Genomic DNA, 22,910 nt, shown 5'->3' on the forward strand with positions numbered 1-22,910 from the left:
GATCTATAGTTGTTTCTTTGACTCTTAATGAAACAAGTCAATTTGTATCCACAATGTAAGCCCTGGCATTTAGCATACAAATCAAGGGTGATGTGAGGGCAGAAATTATGAATTCACCGATGTGACTATTTCAAATGTATGTAAGTGGAGGACTCCCCCCCCCCATTGTGTAGAAGTTTCAGTTCTAGTATAATCATTATAGATGGTGGTGCTTATAAATTTAAATAATCAATACACATACATCAGGTTCCTTCTCAGTACATTAAATTGAAGTGTTCTTATTATTCAATTAAAAAGGCCATTTGTTTCAAGTTGACCTATTCTCTCCAATTAAACATGAAAAACAAACAGGTCAAAAATGTCACTTGAAGAGATTTTTCTTCACTTTACCCTGTTCTTCTTCCTCAGTATGTATGTCTTAGTCCACGATCACACTATTACAAAGAATAACTGAGCAGAACACTGGTTGCAAGCCATCATCGTGATGTTTCCTACGCGCAGTGACTAGGCAGGGAATTTTCATTTCAAACACCATTTGAGACTAGCCACAGTGATTTCACAAAAGTCAGCAGGCTTAGGAAAGTTAATGATGAAGAAAAACATTTGTTTTCGTTACTTTGAGAAACTACCTGACTGTTTAAAACTTAAAACTCTGTGTTAGTTACCCATGGCAAAGTGTAAGATTTCTTATTATTTTACTCAATAGGATTATTTTCCAATGTATATTGGGATGTATATGGACTCCAATATGTATTGGATTCCATATTTATGTAAAACTCATTAAAATGATAATAAAATTATACCAAGGCTCATATATAAAATGTATGTGATATGTAATAGTACATTATTTAACTCAAATTGTCTCATATTTTATATAGAAGATACTTAGCTAAAATTGTTTGATTTAGTAACTACTTCACTGTGGTAGCAAAAGTTCAAAAGCTAAATTGTATTTATTATTTTAAGTATTGATTATTGAGTAATGGAGTACAATAATTAAGGTATAATTGGTTATTTATGGTGCTGTTGGGAAAGGGCACCATGTCCTAAATCTCAGTCAGCTATCTAGTCATGATTGTAAAACTCATCACACTCTGGAGTACTTTGTAATTAAGCTAGGAGAATTGACAGCTTAGGTGAATATGTATTCATTTGCTTTTATTTAATTTTGTTGTTCCCAAGGTAAAATAGGTTTATCACTACAAATTGCCCCAAGCCTCGGTACAAATATTTAATCTGCTTATAGTTATACAACATAATAGTCATGTAGTTGTTTCAAGTACATGCAATTTGCTTTCACATTTACTTTATGTTACCTTAAAGATATTTCTTTCTCATTTTTATATATGGTTATTATAATATAGTTGCGCCATTTACACTCTTCCCTTTCATCCTTCCAGTTTCTCACAACTCCTTTCATCAACTCCTTTTATGCTTTTCTACTTTAAAATCAACTCTGTTTTCTTTCATTATAGCTGGGGTAGGAAGCTCTCTCTCTCTCTCTCTCTCTCTCTCTCTCTCTCTCTCTCTCTCTCTCTCTCTCTCTCTCTCTCTTTCTCTCTCTCTCTCTCCCCCCCCCCCCCTCCCTCTCTCTCTCTCTCTGTCTCTCTCTCTCTCTGTCTCTCTCTCTCTTTCTCTCTCTCTCTTCCTCTCTCTCTCTCCCTCTCTCCACCCCCCTCCCCCCTCCCTCCCCCTCTCTCTGTGTATCTGTGTCTATGTGTGTCTATGTGTGTATGTGTGTGTGTATGTGTGTGTGTGTCTGTGTGTCTATGTGTGTATGTGTCTATGTGTGTATGTCTGTGTGTGTGTGTGCGTGTGTGTGTGTGTGTGTGTGTGTGTGTGCTTTCACCAACATATAAATACACTTGCTAGGTACAGGTATGGTGTTCATGTATACATAGTTTCAGACTGAGTACTATGTATTTTATTACTAATTAGAGGACTCATCACCGGAAAAGGCTAACTGTCTGACCCTGTCTATCTGTCTGTCTGTTTGATACACACACACACACACACACACACACACACACAGAGCTGTTATTAGTTGCTTGTAGTTTTATGTCTAAGGATGGGACCTGTGAAGTTATTATCTCTTTCATGTTCAAATATCTTTTGAAATTGCTATAGTTCTGATCTAAGTTGTGTAACCATTTCTAGGACAGAAAGCTTCACAGCAAATCTCCTGTTTTTTTTTCTGTTTGTTTTGCTGGGTTTTGTGTTTTATATTTTTATTTTATTTTATTTTGTTTGTTTTCTATCTTTCCACCTACTCTTTTGTAATGCTCATAGACCCAAAGATAGAAAACTTATAATCTTGATTGTCAATTTTTCTCAAACTGTTCAGATCTTGTCTGCTAGATGGGGCATCTGAGAACACAAAATAATGGAGCAGAGTACAACCTAATGCTGTAAACTACATTACTTCATTTCTGGAGTGCATTTACACACAAATGAAACAAAGAAAATAATAATTCAAGAAAAGTGGCTTGAGTTCAGAAAAACATGATCAGAAAAATATGTAAATAAACACCATTAAGCTCATACTAAATACTGACGGCAGCCTTTTCCCAGAATGTTTCTCATGAAAGACCCATTTATATAAAATGGCCTGTCACATACTCTATATTATATATTGAAAAGTATGTAAACAAAGCCGAAAGCCATATCCAAATTCAGGGTATAATGACCAGATTCAGTTCTATAGCTATGTTCTGATCCAATAAGAATGGACCTGTCTTATAAACGTAATATAAATAGTTGTCACAGGAGGCACCAAATCATGTCAAAGAGCAATCCAGAGAACACAATGTCCCTGAGGATAAAGGACCTCAACTTTTATTTCTGGGAGACTCTCCCACAGTTTCACAGGACATTTTTCTCCAAACCTCATTCTTTTGGTCCAACTGTGAATGTATAACAATACACCGAGGCTATCCTACCCACGATTCTTAGATCTCTGTATTGGTATCCACTTCTGATGTTTTATGAGTACATTCATTTTCTACATACAAAGAAGCTTCCTTTGGTATGGACTGAGAGCTGCACTTATCTGTAGCTATTAAAGTAAATGTAATATAGACTATAGTTAGGATTTACTCTTTTCTAACAAAATGTTGTTAATACATTCTGTCTTAAGATCTGTGACCCTTTTAGCCCTGAAAGTTGGCTAAGTTCCTATTCCAGGTTTTATTTTCCTCTTTTTCAGGGGATCTTAAGTCCAGTTAGAAAGCTGTCAGTTAGCAAAGACATGTGACTACCACTTATGGTACATTTGGTGTCTTGGGATAGTCATTGTTGTGGTTCATAGGTGTACAAGATAATGCTATTAATTGCTACTTTGTTAAAGCTTGAATATAATTTTCTGGTACTATACTAGCTAAACCTCATTTGGGTCAGACTTGAGTTATGTCTACCATGAATAACATGACTTCTGTGTCCTAATTGTTCTATATTTTTAGAAGTAGGGACTTACCTTCGACTTCTTAGAGGCAAACAAAGGCAACAGCATTGGTCTTATTACTTTGGAAATCATTTGGGCTACCCTAAGCCACTATTATAAGGGAGATTTCTGGTGTTTAATTACATGAATTTTATTAGCCCATGGTTGGTAGAAGACTGTTGGCCCAAGAGGCATAACTTTATATACATATATGCATAATATGAATATTTTAGGTAGATATAATCAAATATTTTTTCTTAATGTTTTATAACACAGTATTTGTAATATTTGTCTCTCTTCTTTACTTCTCGTTCTGTATTAATCTCTACTGTCACTCCCTGGTTGGAGTTCCCGTCGTCCTTTCAATTTGTTGCTTTCTATTTCCTGCCTCGCAAACCCCACTTCCCCACAGTCCTTTTTGAATAGTCCTCAGTTCTGTGAGTACTTCTGCACTGTATACTTCCTATTGAAGATAGAAAATTGGAACTGCGGATGAGAAAAATAGGTTGTGTTTGCCTTTCTGGGTCTGCATACCTCACTCAATATATTATTTTAGGTCCATTCACTTATCTGTAAATTTTGTTATCCTTTTTTAGTGTTTCAATCTGAACAGGATTCCATTGTGCTATTTTCCACATTTTTTATTATTCACTAACATGTTGAAGGACTCCGGAGATGTTTCTATCCTAACACAATGACAATGAACACTGATGACCAAATGTCTACAGAATAGCACACTGAGTCTTTTTTTGAAAATGTCACGTAGTGATATATACTTATCATGTGGTAGATTTCAACTTTTTAGGATTTTTATACTTCTTTATAGAGCAGCCATACTAATTTAAAATTCTCTCAATAATGAACGAGGGGTCTTCTTTTCTCAAAAACATGCCAGCATTTGCTTGTTGCCTTGTTGATCTTATTCAACAAATAGTAGTGATTTAAGGGTTTTTCTCCCCTATTGCATCCCATTTAGCTCCAGAGTCAATGACACAGAAAGGTCAGACTTTATTAAAAAGCTGATGGCACTAGGCTGTCCAGATTCTGAGCTATTCTAACCCAACTAGGCTATTAATAAGCAGATAAATGCAACATTTCTTGCCATATAGTATGTATGCATATTGTTTTATGTGCATTTGTATGTAATTACTATATATAAATATATAAAATGTATATGTTTGGATATGTTATAATATATACATAATATATAATTTGCATTTATATAATACATATACATATATTATAATACGTGTCCATCATTGCTTTTCCCTTTCTTCCTAGACATGAATTCTTTGTATATTCTGGATATTAATCTTTCTGTCACATGTATAGTTGGCAGGGATTCTTTTGAATTCTGTGGGATCCTTCTTAACCTGATTGTTCTTATGAAACTTTTTAGCATCATGATACCCTACTTGTCATGATAACCTGTTGTACTTAATTTCTGACAAAATGGAGTCCTATAGACATAGTCTTTTCCTACATCTATATTGCATAAGGTATTGTCAATATTTCCTCTTTAAATTATTTAAATTGAGGTCTTTGACATATATATATATGCATGTGTGCATACACTTTCATTAATATTATCTATTTATTATATAGTTATTTCACACAAAATGTATCTTAAAAGCGTGAATTATACTTAAACTATATGCTCATATTAATGTGAATTTATTTAGTATATCATTTATTTCCTTGTTTAAGAATTTTTATATCATATAAACAGTATTTTTGATTTTTTGAAAATTATTTTAATTGACTTTTTAATAAAAATCTTAGTATAAAATTATATCAAAAGTTTAAAAATAAAATTCTCTATTTCAAATCTGAGAATTTTCAAACATAGAAATATAAAATATCTTATGTGAAACATATATATGCATCATGTTTTAAAATACAGTGAATTTCCTTTTTATTGCATTCATATACAAATGCCAATATATATGTTATATTGCATGTCCATCAAAAGAAATTCATTGAATTTCTGTTACTTTGTCAGGATTTTATTGAGAATTACAAAATCACCAAGAAGGACACTTCCAGAAGCATATCAGTTCAAGGAAAGATGGCTGGCCTTTTAAAGGTCAAAATTATGTTAATATTTAATAACCTACTTAAAGTGAAGGACTTATATAACTAATTCAATAGAAATAAATTTTATGCAGAGATACACAGTACAATATTGTTGACCATGATGAAAATAAAAGGCCTATTTTAAGTTATTAATATGCAGTGCATGCTTGATGACTCATTACAGAGAGGAAATTATTACTGTCCATTAAAGAATTAGTTTTCACACAAATGGAAAAGTTTATTAGTGCACATCAAAGTAGCTTATTTCTAAAATTACAAAATTAATGAATGTATGAAATATTTAATTTCACACATAAATATCTGTGAAGAGAAATTAATTGTTTTATACAATAAAAGTCATTTGTTTTACATGCAGGCTCAACTATTAAATGTGAATTCATGATATACTTCTGATAGAATTCACTAAGGTCAATTTACAGCAAAGATTAAATATTTCAATTGATTTGTAGAAACTGATTTTAGTAAGGAGATCTTAAATTAAACATAGATGTGTTAGCATTAAAATTATTGTATTTTTTTACACTCTAGGAAATATTATTTTCAGGGTAAAGGATCTATTATAAACAATTTATTTTGCAGAAATAAATAGACAACAATGGTACATGCTGTCTCTGTTTTAACAAAACTATAGAAAATGTATAGATTAAAAATTTGATTAAACTTGCCTATTTTATAGATGTACAACATAATATATAATATAATATGAATGAAACATAATTTGATGATTTTAGTTTTCTTAAACACTGAGTGTATCTGGGCTTATTAACATATAATTCTATGATAATTAGTATTCTAAAAGTTTTATACTAAGTTATTTTATAACTATGATATTTTATAGCACAGTATTTTGTTTGTGATATTTCAAAACTATCAAAATCAATATGATAGAAATGTCCTATATTTTCATTACTTAAAACATTAACATTTGCTTCCATAATTAACACTAATTCTAAGCTTAGTAAAATAATAAGAAAACTCTCATGTAAGTAATTGAGGCAACATAAGCAATTGATTTAAAGTAGGGAGTACATTCACCTGCTAACACACATATATGGAAATGTATATATAAATTAATAATAGTCTATAGAGTCATCGTGATTATTTCCTTTGTATTTCAAGTACAACTGACTTCGTGGATAGGTGGCTCCCTTTGAAAAGGATTTGTGGACTATTGGCTCTTCCCTCTAACCCCATCCTCCAGGAAATAGAACCTATATTTTACACAAATATTTTATAAGCATATTTACATATTACAATTGACATCTATGAAGTACATGTAAATTATATCATATATACACATACAGTCTGTATGTAAGGGTGTAAATGCATGCAAATATATTTAACATTCAAATATCACACACACTATATATATATCGATTTTTGCATAATTAACATATGAAAATATATGTAAACATTTTGGGAAATTCTTATATATTTGTTTATATGTGTTCAGGTATGTACGTACATGTGTGTATACGTGTTGTATGAATGATTGTGCATGTGCAACTGGATCTCAGAAGAGAGTGTTATGGGAATTACACAATCAGGTGAAGGCATTAAGGGAATACCTTGAGGTCTTGGGGAAGGATGCAAGTCTACAAGCTCATACTTCCTGGCTTGTGAACCCCAACTAGCATGAGCTGATTTCTTGAAATATTTAAATAACAGACTAAAGAGGGGGCTCATCTATTGAGGGAGTTTGCTCCACAACCATGAATGTGGAGTTCAGAGTCTATTAAGATCTCTCTTGTGCCATATTCATTATATCAGACTATGAGATTCTTCTATATGCTCACAAAGATGTGCCATTTGTTCTATCTCAACCCATCTCATGATATTAACTCATGAAATTAATTGGATCCTATGGTTTCATTGTGAATAGATAGAAAAAATGAAATTCATGTGTACATAACATATTATCAATATGTATGTACAGTTGTTTTAAAAAATAACCAAATTATTTATAATTTTAAGCAAAACATGAATCGCAAAATATTCCTATAATTGAAACCTTTTGATAACTTGTGTGAAACTTAAACTTGAAAATCTGTTCATTGCATTAAAATGTAAGTTGATTTTCAGTTAATAATGTATTATGGATTACTGTTCTTGGTAATATCAGGTAAAGGGCAAAACAGTTATTATATGTATTCTGTACCCAAAATACTAAAAAAAAATTACAACCCATTTAAAGTGTGCTTTAATACAGAAAAAAAAGAAGAACAGCTTATTTTTAACCAATATTTTGATTTTTTGATATTATCTGTATATTTAAAAAATAACTGTAAAACATACACAGCAGCTGAAGTGTTGAAGGAAATGTTATTTTAAAGGGCTGTTTAGTAAAGTTCTGCTTCTGAGACATATGAGACGAAAAGAAATGCTATAACTTTGTAAGTATGAACCTATGTGCTGACATTTCATTTGAGTCAAAAGAGCTAAAAATGATGAAATTGTACATTTTTAAAGGTCTAAATATACTGAATTGATACATTAGGGGCTTTATTAACAGCGACGATATACGGTGGCCCATTTTTTACAAAGGTGACATTCAAAGGACTTCTAGAGGAGATGGAATTGGACAGTATGATTCTAATCAAGGCACCAGGAGTGCAGGAACCATGATCTCCTTGGGATAGCAAGGGGTGTTTAGGAACAGGACGAGGGAAGAACAGACTCCCTAATTCATGCTTCTTATAGCTTTCTTGGTATGAGCACCAAACCAGAAGGTAGGAAGCAATGAGCAAAGACAACAGGGAGCCAGAGGCCAAACTGAATAATTCTAATTATATTCTCGTAAAAATATCAGTCAAAATGTTTAAAGTTAATATTTAAACTTTTAGAACATTTAATTCTGTCTTTATGTTTTATTTGATTTAAAATAAAATGTTCAAAATCAATGGGGATATAAAAATGATTTCAGAAAAAAAAATAAACTGCTGTCAATAAAGGACAGGAGGTTGAACTACACATCCATCAAAAAAATAGCCAGACTGCTGATACATCCTTGAAATTTCAAGGCTGGTGAGACAAAAATGGGAACATTCCTGATTTACATTGCCCGGCCAGATTAGCTCATTTCAAATGTTTAATACCAGTTGAAGACATTGCTTCAAAATATCAATAACAAATAGTGAATGGTGCATGTGTGTGCTTGTGCATGAGCACGCATGCGCTATCTCTCTCTCTCTCTCTCTCTCTCTCTCTCTCTCTCTCTCTCTCTCTCACACACACACACACACACACACACACACACCACAAACAGTTGCTTATAAATTCAAAATATTTAGAACTTATCATTGCATTAAATCAATCATCTATTGTTAATTTATGCATCCTAAAACTTTGCTCTTTGACCTCAGATACATGCCAGAGACCATGCAGCATGAAAATCACCCAGAGGCCAGTAGAAGAGCGACTACAATCAGCAAGTAGGTGGTGGAGAGATGGGAGAGAAAGAGACATGAATGGTGAGTGTAGTATGAAAAGAGGCAGAATGGAAGACATCAGGGTGGTGAGGATCACAGTGATGTACGTAGCATACACTGACACCTGAAGCCATGGTGCGTTCCCAGCATGCGATGTGTCTGAGGGTCATGTCTGGACTTGTGTTTCTGCAGCAGCAGAGGTCTAGGATGATGTCCGTGGCCCATGTTACCACACAATGCCATTCAGACATCCCATGTCTCGGCTGTCTCCTGGTGCAATCTCCGTATCTGAGGTCTACAGAGTTGGCCCCATTCACATAAGGCTGCTGTACTAGAGAGAACCAACGCTGCCCCTTTCCTGGGCAGTGTGGTAGAGCAGGACACAAGGTATGAGAGCAGTATACCGGGCCCTGCCCCTCATCTACTGTGCGACGGGCATAAGAGAGATGTCTCCTGCCTGCTACGCCCGTACCATACCCCTATTCACCCACCAGCACCTTAAGAGTTGAGCTGGCCCTGGTGGAGGGAGTTGAGAGCCCCTAGCTAGGGCAATACTGGAGCAGGCCACACCCCTTTCCTGGGTAAAGCAGGAGATCTGGCCATGGTGGTGCAGGTGCCGAAGAGTTGGCAGGCTGAACTACACAGCCACCATCCAAGCCCAGAACCCGGGATTTGGGTTAGGCAATCTCAATATCTACCCCATCTATGAACTGCTGGAGTTCAGTCCACATGAAGGGCCAGTCCAGTATTTATGACACAAGGCAACAACACAGTATCAGAAAGGAGCCCCACGAGGATCCATTATTGATAGTATAACAAAAGCTAGAGGCCTCAAATCATACCAGTGACTCGTTGCAATGAACATTTATTTGCAAATAAAGCTGTTTCATCAAAATATATACTGTGTGACACTCCAAGACACACGGCAGCTTCCACAGATTGATCTTATTCTTATTAAACTGTGTTTTTTATCTTTTTCCTTTTGTTTGCTGTTACTGTTCTCTTTTGGGCTGGAGGTTGTAAGGGTGGAGAGGTGATATGGAGGAATGAGAGTGGGGTTAGGATGCATGACATGAAAGTCACGAAGAATCGGTAAAAAGCTTTTAAAAATCCACTGCTCTTTTATAATTTACTATACCAAATTATAACAAATGTGTATTAAAAGGCTGTAAACAGAGAACTCTGTTTATTTAAAATAAGTATCTCAAGTGTACATTGTAGATTCACTGTAAATAATAAAATGTCTTTTTAAAAGATGTTTATTAATTTAATTTTGGATATTTCACAGATAGCATGTATACTCTGAGGTTATAGATTTGTGCTGATTTCTGAGACAAAATTACTTTTTCCCATGAATGTTGAGTAAAGCATGGAGAGTAATGTCTGAGGTATTGTATTGTTAATGAAGCATAGCTTGGTTTGCATTTAAAATGCTCAGAGCTAAAATGGAAAATGAAATAACTGAGGTTAGAAAATGCAGATTTATTATCTTGTAGCATAGTCTTAGCTTTGAAAAATAATATTAAAAAAGTTTAGTGTAGACACATATTCACAAGTATATTAACTAAGGTGTGCATTTTATATAATCATATATTATATACATAGTAAATGGAAATGATTCTAAGAGTTAGAGAGCTCAACTATGTGAGATCAAGTTTCAGAGTTCATGGAAATATTTTACAGCAATGTAGTTTATATCAAATGAAACACAAGTGTATCTCCTTATTTCAAAGTTCATTACTAGATTGGATGATTTATATTATAGGACTGAAGTTTACATGTCACTTTAAAATAAAAATTATAGCTGAGTTAAAAGAAAGTGAGAATGGAGAAAATGAGGGGAAACCATGGTACAAGCAGTAGAAGAAAGTGGAAACAGAATGCATTCATCCCAGTGAATTCTGCCAAATTTAATTTATTAAATAATATTTCCTGACTTGTTTGCTTCATGGGGAAGTGCTAATGTAATAAATTATTCTAAGTCAATGTTCTGTGATAGGAAAAGATGGGACAAACACTACAGAACTATATTTCAACTAGGACATGAGTTTGCCCTGGAGAAACACACAGAATGAGTTGCAAAAAAAAAATGTGAAAAATATTGTTTACAAGATACATCGTTCTTTTAACAATATAGTGTTCAGTGTGTTTATGTGTGTGTGTGTGTGTGTGTGTGTGTGTATGTGTGTGTGTGTTCGTGTGTACATGGTCGGTGTGTGTATGTGATTTCAATTTGTACATAATATTTATTACATTATGTAATAAAATGAACTAGGTAGGTTTGGGCAGGGATCAACATTTCTCACACTACAATGACAAAGCAGAACTGAAATTTTTGCTTATTTTAAACTTTTTAATGATCATTTCCCCAATGTTTTTCAAAACAGCTGTTTCTCCCTGAGACTGAGTCCCACGCCAAGTTAAAATGCTAATGTTAGCCATGTGCTCAAGAATTAAGTATCTCCAATTTCCAAGCTGAAAGATCTTGGCAGCTATTACGTGAACTCATGGAGAAGTAGACTTAGATTGCTGGAGAGAGGAAAGTCACGCACCTCCTTCCTCCAGCTTGTGATAACCCTAAATGGCCAGAAATGCGGTGGTCTTAAAGACAATCTGAGGTGAGTGAATCCTTATTGCCGTAGTTCACCTAAATATCTGAATCTGTATAGCAAAATAAGAATACAGCACAGGCTATGAAAGGATAGTTGTAAATGAGAACAGTAGTGGGATAAGTGATGTTATGAAAACATGAAACAGGAGATTCTCAAAAGTAGTTATTTTTAATGACAGTACATATTGATTTTCTTAATTTAATTTTGTGTATGTTTTACTTATTAACTTTATATCCTGCTCAGGTACATATTCTTAATAGCAACAAAAATATAACAACTAATGATTTCATCATCTCTCACCAACTTTAATATATGCTTTTGAAGGAACTGGAGACATACTGTTATGATGTATTCTATACTCACTGATCGTTTAATATACTCTATGTCACTTCAGCCAAATCAATAACTGTAGTCAATGGTATTTTTTTCTAGGAATACGATGACAAAATAGAGGACTTCTTTACTCTATGACATCTGGTATTAGTCCTTTTGAATTTTGCAAGAACTATGATGGGATTTATTTTGGAATATGTCAGAGTCATTGTTCACAAATCCAATTTGCTGTTATATTTGAGATTTTTGTCTTCTTTTTAATGTTATAGTTCAGTAAACTCTGAAGTTTTGTACATGTTACCTATAACCAATGTACAAGAGCACAAAGGGTCATCGTAGAACATCATATCCCAGTGGAGCAGCAAATAGGAAGGAAGAAAAATCTTTATCGGCATGAGGTCTCATTTTATAAATGGGGTATCTTTTGCTGTAATTTTCCTTTTCAAATAAATATTCTCAATGGTTTTCATAGCTTGGAGAAAGCTGCCCACTGTGTTGTGGGGGTCAGCTGTGCTACTGGATATATATATGACTGTGAATAGGACCCAAATGTAGACTTGTACATGAGACTCATTTGGGAAGGCTTTTTCATTGCTAACATTTGCATGATAAATTTATGGACTCGAGCTTTACCAGCTTGATTGAACACATTGCATTTTGCTAAGAACAGCATGTCAGCTCGCACAGTCAGCATCCATATGCATCTGGGAAATCTGCAACTGTTAGAATTGTGCCATGAGTTTGAAGGCAAGAAAAGCTCTACCGGCTGTCAGTTAGATATTTCCTCACATATCTCTCGTACAGATGATAAATGAAGAATATTGTTATTCTTCATATTCATATTCAATATGATCTTTGGCATATTAATCTATAATTGTTTTATTATTATCCTAACAGTCAAAAGCGAGAGTAAAAGGAAGGAACATAAATATAAAAACATAGAAGAAATAAAGAAAATGTATCTAAAATAAGTCAGGCAAAGCAGCTGAACTTTTTACTTGCATGACAACGGTAGTCTTCATAATGATCATTAGTTCCTCTGTCAGTGGAAAGGAAGTCGAGGTTTCTCTCAGGAGTATGTGAATAAAATAGTCAGAATGGATGGTGTTGAATAATAAAAAAAGATATACCATCCCACCCTATGCCAGATACCAGCGGGCGGGCCACATGGCACCTGCAGGGTACTCTTATCTCTACAGAATCTCTGACCCTTTGCTCTAAAATCTCTCCACCGGACTCTCTAAGTTCCCATGGAGGGTCTCTACCATGCCAGCTCCACACATCAAATTCTGTGGCTGGCTGGGGTGCCTTGCCTCCTTAGCTTTTCTCTGGAACTCAGTTGAGTCGCAACAGGAAGGAAAACACCACACAAACTTAGTTTAGAATTAATAGGTAGCTCAATTGCTGGGCGCAACTACTAACATCCTAAAGAGTAAGCTATACTAAAATAAATCCTGGGGTGGCAGATGGGATCTGCCATGCAACTGGGACCTCTAGTTCTTTACATCTTGTCCTCAAAATCTTTCCCTGTCTAAAAAGCCTCAAGTCCCTTATCTCCTCCTTTCTTTCTCCTCCCCACCTGGAAGTCCCGCCTACTCCCCACCCTGTGATTGGTCCCTTGAAATCTTTATTCATTAGGGGAAGGGCCTTACCACAATTAACGAGTAACATCAGTCCTGGTTTGAGAAGATTGAATATTTTCCAACAGGTAATTTTTATTTGAAAATTATATTATTCATTTATTTTAGATATAATAATTTTTCTAAATATTTAAAAGCAATCATTCAGCCTATTATTTTCTATTTTGCATTGATATTTTGCATTGATTAAACTTCAAGGAAAGGAGCTTTCCTTTAAAAAAAAATTCTAAGTCCAATTGTTACCATGACTGGAAATAGAAAAACAAACAAACAAACAAACAAACAAACAAAAAAAAAAAAAAAAAAGAAAACCTTCTTAATACAAATAAAAGAAACTGTATGATAAAGCTAAAGACAGTCAAGTATCTCTTGCTTTTTAGGGACATGAATAATCTCTTTTATCAAGAAGTAAATAAGATAGTCTTCCTATGGAACTGGATAAGTAATAGTGAGTAGATGCTTAGGACATTAATGTTGCTGTCATAACACTGAATGATTTTATTGCTAGAAATGTGGATGTGCCCACAGGCAGTCATCTTTCCTTTATTCCTTAACATCAATGACTTGTCCTAGTATTTTAGAGCCAATGGGACTTGTGTGTAGAATAAAGTTCAGAGGGTAGAAGGGCAGAGATGTGATAAGCCTGGGAGAGGCACAGTTCTGATGATGGTAAAAAATTTCAAGTTGCAAGTATGGCACCATCACATACATACTCACAAGTGTGTAAAACATGCTTTGTAGTTAAAATTTGTGTGCTGGTACATAAGATTTGGATATTTTATTTCAGCTTCATCAGAATAATTGTAAATTATTTTGGGGCTTGCTAAGCTGGTTTAGCAGCAAGGTTTTACCGTTACTTGCTCCGTATAACTGTCCATTTGTTCTAAACCACTAAACAATTGACATATATGTGTCTCCATTGTGTTTATGTGTATGCTTTTGGTAATTAAATCATACGTACAAATGTAACTTGGCTTGCTTATGACTCTATTCCACAAGAAAGAACCCGTAAAATTGATTTCTTTCTTTTTTTTTCTTTTTATACACTCCAGGTGTTATTCCCCTCCTGGTCCACCCATGCTTTCCTAATAACCAAATATTGTAAGAGTGTAAGGAGACCATATTCCTTTGCTCCTGTCTATATTAGATTGTAAGTATGTTAAAATTACTCTGATAAAAGCCAAGCTGCCATGAATATTTAGAGAAATTCACAGCTGGCATAATTATAAAGGCAAAAATAGTACTGTTTTGAGGTATACAAATAATTAGCAGGATGGTTAATAAGATGCAGACCCTGCAGATGCACTCCAGATGTGGACTTGTGAATTCTTCTCCCCAGGACAAGTGTTTGTTATAGCCCTGTTCTCTCCATCCAAAATAATGACTACATGTTTTATCCAATGAACAGCCAGACCAGCACTGAAGACTGCCAAGCCACTTCTGACACTTTACGAAGATTGTAATGTCTAACATTAACCTTACATTATATGATCTTTCAAACCTGTCACTTTGGACTTACTTATTAGGGGTCCTTTTCATGCTGTTCAAAAGTAGCCCTCCTTTAATGTTTTTAAGAAACTAAGAACAAAGGAAAAAGAAACTTGTCTTATTAGGAGAGTACATCTTCAAAGATCAAATAGACTCCCACTCAATATGCTGAGATAGCAAGTTATGTAAGAGTTTGAGAGACCAATTGGCAATAACAAACTACCTTTTGAGTGTTAGAGTATATAATTTTGAAATGGTAAATAACCCACATTTTCTACGAAATTCTAATTGAATTGACTAACAAGAAATATATAAGTACCTCATGCTGTATCTGGAATTTAAACCCAGAAACCTGGTTTCAGTGTCCAATGCCATACGTGTTAAATGCTTCTGTCTAATTTTACTGCTCTATGTTTGAATACCAGTACTGTTTTTAGTATTTCATGTTAATAAAAAGATTGTCTTTACAGAGTCTAGGAAACAAAGGGTAGTGTAGCCTTAGATTATTCAAAAACTACTTATTTTAGTAAGTGTTCTTACACTCTCATATCTTCCTTCCAGCCCATTGACTAAAAGAATGGAAGAAAGGTGGTTAATAGGACAAGGGATGTGGACCATCCTTAGAAGTAGTTCTTGGGAGTAATACCAGTCTGTGCTCAGGATATCAGGAATCCAGTCCAAAACATCAAACAGGAACCAGTAGTGGCAATCCAGTCCAATCAGCAACACCAAACAAGGATCAGTAGCAGTGGTTAAATCCAGAAGAAACCTTGAGGCTCAACCTAATCTGCCCAACTCCTCAGAAGCAGCAAGAAGCAGACAGAATACCAGTAGCAGATCTTTGTTGTGCTTCCCTCTAAAAATTTATGGCAAGACCAGCAAATCATTGCATGGTGAATCAAGGCAAGAGCACCCTCTCACTGTCTATAAGATTATATTTGCATTCTTTCTAAACATCACACACTTTCTAAGGTGTCTGCTCCAGCAGAACATTATATGTCCTGTCATATGACTTCTTGAGAAAAACATTCTCTCAGGCATCTGCTTCAGCAAAACATGCCCTAATATAGTCATATATTTTAGCCAAACATTATTTTACAAGGCATCTTCCAGAAAGGCATCACGTGACACACCTAAATTTCAAAAGAAACCAAAAATTTCTACTTCAGATTTCTCAATTTGTAACTTTACAAATACATAAAATATGTCAGATAAAATGATTACAAAATGAAATCTCTGGTCAGGTTACTCTGAATGTGGCTAGTTTTCTGTAAAAAGAAACATAAATGAAGACAGATCATCTAAAGTATAGTTATTGTATTTGCTTTCTCTAGGCTGGTAGAAAGAAGAACTTGTGTTTTCTGAAAATAAAGTGCATTTTTTTAACCAATACCTCTTTGACCTCCTGGAATTGAAATTATACCATATATGTCCTATTTACAGGGCTGCTAATAGTTGAAAGAACAAATGTAAAAGGACACTTAAAATAGTTAAATATTAATAGTCAGCAAAATTTGTTCATGTCCTTTATTGATTAAAAATAGGGGAAAAACTTTCCTATAATCTTACCTGATCCATTAAAGGATTGTTTATTTAAGACAAGGTCTCAGTACATAGCACATGCCTCCCTGGAATGCATGTACCATATCACACATCCTGGTCTAGGATCCCAATTTACCAAGGACTAGCCTTGGCTTGGAGAGCAGTTCTGATAGAAAGTGTGTCTGGGAAAACACAGTAAAACAAACAACTCAAAATCAAATCATGGGTTTCTAATTGATATTCCATGTTCTGCTTTCCAGGATGCTCTTTCTGTGTTCTGTAGAGTTTCTTACAGTTTTAAAATTTCTCTAAATAGCTCATCTTGTGCAGATAAAATGCGCAGTCTTTTATGTATTCAGTCATAACCACAGGTTCCCTTTTGATTATCCCCTGAATCAGCATCCCATAATCCCAGTCCCTGATTCTCAGAGAGAGAGAGCAAGCACAGACAATAAGAAAGCTGGGTAGAATCCTGCTATGAAATTATTGTTCCTACCATGCCTGGGTCAGAACCTAATCTTCCTCTGTTCCAAGCTTACCTTGAACTCATGAATCTGCCTGACTCTGCAAGCATGAACAAAAATGCTTATCTAGGTGAGATTTTGCCCTGCCAATAGTACTTCCTAAGTCTCTTTATCTTTTTCCTTAGTATCTTTATGATGAGCTGACTCATATAGCGGATACTTCTGCTCCTATAGATGTATGAAACTCCTTATATTATTTATATTGCATCCTTATAGTCTTCATAGTTGAGAAATCAAATATTTTTCAACCCATGTTTTCAGAGTTGTTTCCCACAGCCTTAAGGGTAGTCCTGAAGGTCACAGTGCCTTATACCCATAGCAACACTATGCACACTCATGGAAGCCCACACCTTGATAGCTTAATTCCAGGGTCAGGAATCATGTCAATCTGTTTTTTACATGGCCAATCAGGACTAAGTCCCTATTTATATTAAGTTATATTACTTTTCAATGAATCCAAATTCAGAACTGATAATTTCACATAAATTCTAAGTATGGCAGTTCTTCTACAATTTAAGCTTCATAAAGGAACTATCCAAAGAAAACTGCTATGAAATGTTGCCATGTCAATGAGCTGTAGATTGGTTTAACAAATAAGGTGGAAAGTAATTAAATAAAAATCCTAACATCAAGCTTGAGCTTTCATGTATATGCACATAAATGTCCACAGACACTTATAAACATGTATGTGTCTTTGCACATAGGAATGTACCCATAGTGTCCAGCTCCTGAAGTCAGGCAGGAACTCCAGAGAAGCAATTGAGACACCAACCCACTCATAAAACTTTCAACCCAAAATTTATCCTGTCTACAAGAAATGCAGGGATGGGGGATGGAGCAGAGACTGAGAGAATGGCCAAGCAATAACTGGCCCAACTTGAGACACATCCCATTGGCAAGCACCAATCTCTAACACTATTAATTTTATTCTGCTACACTTGTAGACAAGAGTATGTTGTCCTCTGAGAGGCCCCAGCCTGCCATGACTCAGATAGATACGGACACCCATAGTCAAACTTAGGGACTCTTATGGAAAAATAGATTTAGGATTATGGACACAAAGGGGTAGGACCTCCACAGGCACAACTAACAGGGTAAAATAATCTGGACCCTTGGGGCTCTCAGAGTCTAAACGATTAATCAAAGAACATATACATGCTGGACCTAGGCCTCCCCAATCATATGTTGCAGATGTGCAGCTTGGTCTTCATTAGGGTCCCTACAACTATCCTAAAAGCTGCTGCTTATATGTAGATAAGTTCTTCCCACTTGGCTACCTTGTCTGGTGTGAATAAGAAGAGGACACCTACTTTTGAAGAGATTTGGACATACCAGGGTGGGAGGATATGAGGGGGCTCCCATTTGCTCAGATAAGATGAGAAGGTGGAATGTGGAAAGTATTGTGGGAAGGGGTGACCAGGAAGGGGGCAGTGAGTGGGATGTAAAGTGAGTAAGTTAAAAACAATTAAATTAAAGGAGAAATGGAAGAACATATTGATGATAATTTCTTGGGGAATAGATGTCAGAGAAATCAAGCTCTTGCTTATCTGATAACTTCTTCCCCAATGGTTAGCCTTCACATTGCTAGATGATGCTAGGCACACTACTGAAAGAGAAAAGTAATAAATATGTTTACAAGCTGTGAACAATGTAAGCTAACATAATGACCAGACTAACAAAACCTGTCAACTAATTTGAAAGTGGCATGTATCTGATGGGAATAGCTAACACTTTTCTGACTGGACATATGGCCTACTCAACAAGTTGAAATCCATATCTGGCACATGAACTTGTAGCTAGACAGGTTAAAGGCCTACAAGAGAATCTAATTCTACTATTGTCTTAAATGAACATGGTATTGAATTGACTCCTAATGAATGAAAGTAGTTCTCATATATCTCTCAGCCTTCAACAGATAAGCTTCTATCTGAAATATGTGACAACTGAAACAGAGACACACAAGTGGTTAAGACATAAAGATTAAAATTGTATATAAAAATCTCCTCTCTAAAATGGACATATCCACCAAAAACCCTTCTCTCAAAGCTCGTGGATTGTTATGGAAAAGGGGATAGAAGGGTTGTAAGACCCAGATATGGTGGATCACTCCAAGAAAATGTTGGATTTGTTTAAGTTTTTGTGTGTGTGTCTGTGTGTTTGTTTTGTTTAGTGTATGTATGTGTGTATTTATGTGTATGTGTATGTTTCTTTGTTTATTTTGTTTCTTGACAAAACATAGCAGATGCCCATATGATTGCCAAGCATTTGGGTCAGCATGCACAATCCATGTACAAGCTCCTCCACTCCTAATCCTAGCACAAAAAGTGAATGGGCCCTAGGTCCAACCCCTAAGTATGAGTAATTATCTACTGATAGCTGAAGAGAGATGTTTCTCCAGACTTCTTTAAAGAGATCGGGTTATATTTTGTTGACTTTGTTCAAATGAAAGTTCATCCATCCAATATTATATGGGCAGCTCCATTTAGAAAACAATAAGAAAATACAACGTTGAGTAAGTAGTAAGCAATTTGGTAGCTAATCTGGAGAGGCCTTGTATAATCAAATCACCAGTACTTGATTATGAAGTAACTGACAAAAAAATTGAAGATAAGTAAAAATAAGTAAAGAATAATTTCCATAAAATTTAGGCTGCTTTTTGTTTAATTCTCTAAAATTTTAAAAGTTGAATTTTTTTTTGTTTCACTCTTGTTTCTGTGGCCACTGTAGTCTCAGGCATTTGGTTATTGAAAAAATGTCAGGAATGGGTTTCATCGCATAGAGTGGGCCATGAGTTCAATCAGATATTTGTTGATCAGTTTTATAAATTTTGTACCACCATTGCAAAGCGAAGGAATGCGAGCAGGAGAGAAGAGGGGAGAGATTGTGATTATCATACTTGCTAGGCACATGTCAATTTTGGCTGCAAATCTGTTTTCCACTAATTATTTTCCTGTTGCCCCAAGGTTATTGTGATTTAATATTAATTAATTTATTTAACCTTTACCATGAATAATACAGTTATGAGGCATTCTTTGCAGAGGCTGCCTAATATTCTTACCTACTATCAACTTGAGAAAGGGCCAGAAGTTATGCTGTGACAATTTCTGGTTTGAGGTCATAAGAAAGAGAAATCTTTTGATTGTTGTCTCTTAGAATATTTGCTTTTATGACATATTACTAATAAGGATGTAGAGAACACATATGAGTCATTAAATATATCCATCACCATGACACTGGATTGTATTTTTTCTCAGTCACAAGAGTGGAACATTTTGGAGTTGAAACTTCCAGTCCTGCCTTTATGTATTCAGGTTTCATTGCTGACCTGAAGATTAATCTCCACACTAAGCCATCATCAAAATGTAGAGTCACAAACAAGATAAAATATTTCTGTATTAAGCTACTAAATGTTAGTATAATAGTTATTAAATCAGGAATATTTAATTAAAACATTCATTGAGAATGCATTTGATAAATCAACACCCTTTCCTGTTAAAAGTCTTGGAAAGAACAGGAATTCAAGGCCCATACCTAAACATAGTAAAAGCTATATAGAGCAAACCAGTAGGTAACATCAAACTAAATGGAGGAAAACCTGAAGCAATCCCATTAAAATCAGGGATTACACAAGGATGCCCACTCTCTCCCTACTTATTCAACATAGTACTCAAAGTCCTACAATCAAACAACAAAAGGAGGTCAACGGGATAAAAATTGGAAAGGAAGAAGTCAAAATATCACTATTTGCAGATGATATGATAGTATACTTAAGTGACCCCAAAAGTTCCACCAGAGAATTACAAAGCCTGATAAACAAGTTCAACAAAATGGCTGGGTATAAAATTAACTCTAACAAATGAGTAGCCTTCCTCTACTCAAAGTATAAACAGGGTGACAAAGAAATTAGGGAAGCAACACCCTTCACAATAGTCATGGATAGCATAAAATACTTTGGTGTGACTCTAACAAAGCAAGTGAAAGATCTGTAGGACAAGAACTTCAAGTCTCTGAAGGAAGAAATTGAAGAAGTTCACAGAAGATGGAAAGACCTCGCATTCTCATGGAATCACAGGATTAATATAGTAAAAATGACTGTACTGGCTATTTTTGTGTGTCAACTTGACACAAGCTGGAGTTACCACAGAAAAACAAGCCTCATTTGTAGAAATGCCTTCATGAGATCCAGGTGTAAGGCATTTTCTCAATTAGTGATCAAGTGGGGAGGACCCAGGCCATTGTGGGTGGTGTCGTCCCTGGGCTGGTAGTCTTGGGTTCTATAAGAAAGCAAGCTGAGCAAGCCAGCGAAACCAAGCCAGTATCATCCCCCCATGGCCGTTTCATCGGCTCCTGCTCCCTGACCTGCTTGAGTTCTAGACCTGATTCCTTTGCTGATGAACAAGAACATGGAAGAAAGCAGAATAAACACTTTCCTCCCTAACTTGTCTCTTGGTCATGATGTTTGTGCAGGAATAGGAATCTTGACGAAGACAAGGGCCATTTTGCCAAAAGCAATCTACAGATTCAATGCAATCCCAATTAAAATTCCAACTGAATTCTTCATAGAGTGAGAAAGAGCAATTTGTAAATTCATTTGGAATAACAAAAACTCAGGATAGCAAAAACTATTGTCAACAATAAAGGAACTTCTGGGGTAATCTCCATCCCTGACCTAAAGCAGTATTACAGAGCAATAATGATAAAAACTGTACAGAGTCAGGCAGATAGATCAATGGAATAAAATTGAAGACCCATAAATGAACCCACTCACCTATGGTCACTTGATCTTTAACAAAGGAGCTTTATTCCATCCTGTGGAAAAAAGATAGCATTTTCAACAAATGCTGCTGTTTCAACTGGAGGTCACCAAGTAGAAGAATGCAAATCCATCCATTCTTATCACCCTGTACAAAGCTTAAGTCCAAGTGGATCTAGGACCTCTACATAAAATTAGATACACTCAAACTAATACAAGAATAAATGCAGAAAAGCCTCAAACACATGGGCACTGGGGAAATTTTTCTGAACAAAACACCAATGACTTATGCTCTAAGATCAAGAATCGGGAAATGGGACCTCATAAAACTTCAAAGCTTCTGTAAGGCAAAGGACACTGCCATTCGGACAAAACAGCAACCAACAGATTCAGAAAAGGTCTTTCCCAATCCTACATCCCTTAGAGGTCTAACATCCAAAATATAAAAAGAACTCAAGCAGTTAGACTCCAGAGAGCCAAATAACCCTATTAAAAATTGGGGTACATAGCTAAAGAATGAATTGTCAGCTGAGGAATAAAAAATGCCTGAGAAGTATCTAAAGAAGTGTTCAACATCCTTAGTCATCAGGGAAATGCAAATCAAAACAACCCTGAGATTCCACTTCACACCAGTCAGAATGGCCAAGGTCAAAAACTAAGATAAGGACAGATGCTGGCAAGGATGTGGAGAAGGAAAAAGAGGAACACTCCTACTTTGTTGGTGGGATTGCCAACTTGTACAACCACTCTGGAAATTAGCCTGGAGTTTCCTCAAAAAATTGGACATTGCACTACCTGAGGACACAGCTATACCTCTCCTGGGCATATACCCAATGATGCTCTAACATACAGCAATGACACATGGTCCACTATGTTCATAGCAGCCTTATTTATAATTGCCAGAAGCTGGAAAGAACCCAGATGCCCTTCAACAGAGGAATAGATATAGAAGAAGTGGTACATCTACACAATGGAGTATTACTCAGATATCAAAAAACAATGACTTCATGAAATTCTTAAGCAAATGGAATGTACTAGAAAATAGCATCCTGAG

The sequence above is a fragment of the Rattus rattus genome, chromosome 11, assembly GCF_011064425.1.
Source record: "Rattus rattus isolate New Zealand chromosome 11, Rrattus_CSIRO_v1, whole genome shotgun sequence".
Lineage (NCBI taxonomy): Eukaryota > Metazoa > Chordata > Mammalia > Rodentia > Muridae > Rattus > Rattus rattus.